The following is a 6,154-nucleotide window of genomic DNA, read 5'->3' as shown; positions in this document are numbered from 1 at the left end:
TGTTCCTTTTAGCATCCCTGTAAAAGCAAAGCCTTTTTCTGCCTGACCTTTGAGATGCAGATCTTGTGGTCAGAGCTATTTTCATTTGACACCTGCAAGATCCCGAGAGTTCCCTTTGTTAAAGCCCCAGAAGATGGTGGTTGCCACAAGCCCCATGCCTGGGGTGGAATTACAGGCTTCTGCTAGATGTTCTATTTATTTATTTATTTGGCTGCGCAGGGTCTTAGTTGCAGCATGCGGGATCTAGTTCCCCAACCAGGGATCGAATCTGGGCCCCCTGCATTGGGAGTGCGGAGTCTTAACCACAGGACCACCGGGGAAGCCCCTACATGTTTTATTTAAACAGAATTTTAAAGTCAGAGCCTCACACCAACTTAATACCTAAGATGCACCTCGGGGTGGTGCAGAGTGAACCTGGCCGAGGGCTTCTTGTTGCTGAGGGCTTGGTTTCAGTGAAAAACAAGATCCTATGGGCTTAGTGTAGGGAAGGATCTTTTAGACCCCCTACAAAGCCGGGAATGAAAGCCATTCTCTTAAGAAGTTTCATTGCTAGTGTCAGAAGAATGGTTGAGCAGGCATTCCCATCTTTGAGGCCCTCTGGTTACTGCATAATTCAAATGCACACTGCACATTAGGGAGGGAGAGAGGAGGTGCAAACAAACAGAGAATTTTATGTTTAATTTTTTCTCATCCTGCCTTAAAATATAAACTTTCTTTCATTAAGGGAAAGCAGCAAACACTGACCCCCAGGAAAACTACAGCCAGCTTATGGAATGAATCTCACTCTGGTTTCATGTCAGACACTCAAGTGAGATAGACTCAGGTGATGGGCAATGGGTTGAAGCTCTTCCTTCCTGAGACAGGCTGGGACCTGAAACCTGGGACCTAGGATCCTCTGCCGTGGGGCTGGCACCTGGACAAATGTCTCCTCGAGCAACAAAATGCAAAGAAACTATAACGGACAAAACAGCTGCACACATGTGCAGTTGGGGCAAATTATGGACAAGATACAAAAAGACCAAAAACCCAGCAAAAGCAGGGTGTTGGGAGCAAGAGCAGCGCACTGCACATGCACCCTGCACACACCGCCACCAAGCGGGTGGGCAGACCACCTAAGCCACCCCTCTGGGCCAACCGCTGGACTCACCCCTACCCTCACCCCATGTGAGGAACCAGCTGGCTCCCCCTCATGGAGCGAGAAAGGGCACCTGTTACTTGTTTTCACTTCCTTGTGCTGCAGCATGAGTCCTAATAAAGACTTACCTGAATTTCTTAGCTGGCCTCTCAGCAGTTTCTATTGATTAAGGAAGCCAAGAACTCTGGGTGGTAACACTCCCATTTCTAGGTTTCCTGCATCAGTGGTCACTCTCCCCAGGCTGGACACAGAAGGATGTAAGGACGTTCTGGGTAAATGGCACTAGTGAGTGCAATGACTGGAGCATACATACCTTCTGTGCTGCCCAGGCACTTTCAATTCTGTGATGAGATTCTCCAGTGGATTTCAAGTCACCTCCTGAGAAACTACTGGGTCCTCAGTGGTGACTCTCTGGGGAACCCGAGAATGATAGGAGTTGTGGCCGTCGCACGCTTTTCTAGAAATCCTTCCCAGAAGCCAGGTAGCACTTCTTAGTTCCTTGTCCTTCTTCCTGATATCCTCAAAGGAGGTAAATAGTCGACAGGATTCTATTTTTGTTCTGGACTTTTAAAATTTGTTGTTAAGTAATTATCACAGGAACATTTAAATATTTTTAAATGGGACAAATCAAATCAACTATTTATCCATTCCACTTTTATTCTCACCCATGTACAAACATATTTTAATATGACAGCACAATCATGCACATCATGCATTTTTCACTTCACATCATAATTATGTCTTACAGAATCTGCATAAAACAGATTAGAAACTACACAAATGTCCCCAAATGGTAAAGTATCTAAGTAAAAAAGAACACTGATATTACATTTCCATCAACTGTTTCAATCTCTGTACAAATACTGTAATCATCTGAGGAAACAATTTCCCCACCTCAGTGTTTATGTTATTCATTTTCGCATTCTTGTTCCTTCTCAGATTTAGGCCTCAGTGCTATTAAGAACACTGCCTAGTAGATCAGCTTTTGTAGGACTGTGTCATAAGAGCAGAGATTGACCATATGTCATTACACTAAAAACTGTTGTTTAACAGTTTTCTTCAAGAATGAGTTCTCTGATGTCCAACAAGGGGAGAGCACCATTTGAAAGCCTTTCTGAACTGATTACATTCATAAGGTTTCCTTCACTATGAATTCTTTGGTGTTCCATAAGTCAGATGGTCTGCTGAAGGCTGTTTCACGGTACATTCAAGTTTTTTGTTTTTTAAAAAATTTTGTTTTATTTATTATTTCTTTTTGTCTGTGTTGGGTCTTCGTTGCTGTGCACGGGCTTTTTCTCTAGTTACGGCGAGTGGGAGCTGCTCTTCGTTGAGGTGTGCAGGCTTCTCATTGCGGTGGCTTCTCTTGTTGTGGAGCACAGGCTCTAGGCACGCGGGCTTCAGTAGTTGCACCTCATGGGCTCTAGAGCACAGGCTCAGTAGTTGTGGCGCACGGGCTTAGTTGCTCTGCGGTATGTGGGATCTTCCCAGACCAGGGCTCGAACCTGTGTCCCCTGCAATGGCAGGCAGATTCTTAACCACTGAAAAATAGAGGGAAGCCTCTATTTAAAAAAATTTTTTAATATTTATTTACTTGGCTGTGTTGGGTCTTAGTTGCAGCACACCAGATCTTTGTTGCCGGGAGTGGGCTTCTCTCCAGTTGTGGTGCTCAAGCTCTAGAGAGCGCAGGCTCAGTAGTTGCAGTGTGCAGGCTTAGCTGCCCCAAGGCATGCGGGATCTTAGTTCCCCAACCAGGAACTGAACCTGTGACCCCTGCGTTGGAAGGCAGATTCTTAACCACTGCACTACCAGGGAAGTCCCTCATGTGGTTTTTCACCCTTATGAATTTTCTGATTCACAGTAAGATAAAAACTCCGTCTGAAGATTTCCCACATTGATTACATTTATACGGATTCTCTCCAATATGGATTCTTTGATGTCCAATATGGTGACAGTTCCAGTGGAAAGACTTTTCACACTTACGGCATTCATGAGATTTCTCTCCTGTGTGAGTTCTCTGAAGAGTAACAAAGTGAGAACTCCAACTGAAGCATTTCCTGCACTGATTACAATCATAAGGTTTCTTTCTTTTCAATGTGAGTTCTTTGATGTGAAATAAAGCCAGAGCTCTGAAGGAAACACTTCCTGTATTAACTACATTCATAAGGCTTCTCTCCATTATTCTTTTTTTTAATTTTGTTTATTTATTTTTGGCTGCACTGTGCCTTTGTTGCTGCACGCAGCCTCTCTAGTTACAGTGAGCAGGGGCTACTCTTCGTTGCAGTGCACGGGCTTCTCATTGAGGTGGCTTCTCTTCTTGCAGAGCATGGGCTCTAGGTGCACGGGCTTCAGTAGTTCTGGCACTCAGGCTCAGTAGTTGTGGCTCGCAGGCTCTATAGAGAGCAGGCTCGGTAGTTGTGGCGCACGGGTTTAGTTGCTCCACAGCATGTGGGATCTTCCCAGACCAGGACTCGAACCCATGTCCCCTGCATTGGCAGGCGGATTCTTAACCACTGCGCCACCAGGTAAGTGCCTCCATTATTCTTTCTTTGATACACATTAAAATCAAGGATGTGACTGAAAAACTTCCCACATTGAATACAACAGAACAGTTTTTCTTCAGTGTGAGTTTTCTGATGCCTAATTAGTTAAGACCTCCTGCTGAAAGCTCTCCCACATTCACATTCATGGAGTCTCTCTCTAGTACAAATTATGTAGTATCAACAAGTTGCGAGCACCAGATGAAAGACTTCCCACATTGATTACATTATACAGTTTTTCTTAGGTATGAGTTCTTTTGTTTTGTTTTGTTTTGCGGTACGTGGGCCTCTCACTGTTGTGGCCTCCCCCGTTGCAGAGCACAGGCTCCGGACGCACAGGCTCAGCGGCCATGGCTCACGGGCCTAGCCGCTCTGCGGCATGTGGGATCTTCCCAGACCGGGGCACGAACCCGTGTCCCCTGCATTGGCAGGCGGATTCTCAACCACTGTGCCACCAGGGAAGCCCGTATGAGTTCTTTAATGTGCAACCAGATGAGAACTCCACTTAACAGATTTACCACAGTGGGCTTCCCTGGTGGCGCAGTGGTTAAGAATCCGCTGGTTGGCTTTCATTAAGTTCCAGCTCCAAAGGAACCATAATGGTGGCTGTTTCTATGTTCTGTGATCTAGGAATCTGAGGCAGCGGAAAGCCACATCTTACCTTGTGAATGTAACCCTTCTCTACTTTCTCCAGCTTTCAGCTGACTCATTGTAATTCTCCCAGTTACTATCCTCATCCATTTCCACAAGTTCAGCTGCCTCTGCCCCAGAGGATACATGTGCACCCTTTTCCACCAGACAAAAGTCTAAGTCCCAGGCTCACCAGAAAGTCTGAGCAGCCTACTCTTCCAGACTGTTGGAATTTCCTACGCAATCTCCATGTTTCTGTGAGAACGGAGAACCATTCCACACAATTCCAAGCCCCTAGTTCCTTGCGGTTTGCCAACCCTAGGCACAGTGCCTGCCCCCTCTGCCTTTCCCAGATCCAGTGCTTCTTGGAGGGATACACCATCCCTTTCGGTACAGTATCCATTGGTGGAAACTTTCAAATCATGTACACCCCCTGCTATTACTGCAGAAGCAAATTACCACAAACCCAGTGGCTTGAACAATACAGATTTATTATTTTACCCTCTGGAGATCAGAAGTCTATCACTGGGCTAAAATCAAGGTGTTGCCAGTACTGCATTTCTTCTGAAGGTGCTAGGGAATGAATCCATTTCCCTGTCTTTTCCAGCTTCTAGAGGCCCCTCATATTCCTTTGTTTATGGTCCTGCGTCACTCAAATCTCTGCTTCTGTCACCATTTCTTCTTTTCTTACTCAGATCCTCCTGTCTCCCTCCTGTAACGACCCTTGTGATGATACTGGGTCCGCTGGGATGATCCAGGATTATCTCCCTGTTTCAAAATCCTAATGTAATCACATCTGCAAAGTCGCTTTGGCCACGTGAGGTACCATATTCACAGGTTCCAGGGATTAGCAGTGAACATCTTTGGGGGCCATCATTCTGCCACTCACAACCCTGCACCCAGGATATTCAGACACATTCTGAGCCCTGATGGCAAATTTATGACTGAAATGCTGAGTGGTACAAGTGTGAATTACGTGGGGCTGGGGAAAGATTAGGAGCCACCAGTTTATTTACTTATTTGGCTGCACCAGGTCTTTTTTTTTTTTTTTTTTTTTTTGCCGTACACGGGCCTCTCCCGCTGCGGAGCACAGGCTCTGGACGCGCAGGCTCGGTGGCCATGGCTCACGGGCCTAGCCGCTCCGCAGCATGTGGGATCCTCTCGGACCGGGGCATGAACCCGCGTACCCTACATCAGCAGGCGGACTCCCAACCACTGCGCCACCAGGGAAGCCCTGCACCAGGTCTTAGTTGCAGCACGCAGGATCTTCGTTGTGGCATGCAGGATCTTTAGTTGTGGCATGGGGGATCTTTTAGTTGTGGCATGCAAACTCTTAGTTGCGGCACGCATGTGGGATCTCGTTCCCTGACCAGGGATCGAACCCAGGCCCCCTGCATTGGGAGTGTGGAGTCTTAACCACTGGACCAGCAGGGAAGTCGCATGTATATTCAAATCCTGCATCATTTCATCCTACGTTAAGGAAAGTGGAAACTCTTCCATTCACCTCAGAGATGAGTTTCTCTGACCTTCTGAAGAAGTCAACTTATGATATTAAGTTATCCATAGCCTTAAATCTTTCCTAACTCAGCATTTATTACCTTCAGGTTTTTTTTAGTGAGAGTGGTGAGTACAGAGGCTCCTGCCATGAGACTAGGGCATTGCTGGCCCTCCTGCTGGCATCATCCACCATTCCCTTGGTTGATCATCCTCCAGCTCATCATCCAGGCTCCTCATATAATCCTGACAGATGTCCATTCATCTGAAGGAGGTTCGTGCAACCACCTGCCCTGCCACCTGCTGATCATGCTCCCAGAGCACTTCCTTCACCTGCCTTGGCCTCCACTCCCCTTAT

This window comes from Hyperoodon ampullatus (genome assembly GCF_949752795.1).
Source record: "Hyperoodon ampullatus genome assembly, chromosome: 18".
NCBI classification, from domain to species: Eukaryota; Metazoa; Chordata; class Mammalia; order Artiodactyla; family Ziphiidae; genus Hyperoodon; species Hyperoodon ampullatus.
This window is presented reverse-complemented; position numbering follows the sequence as displayed.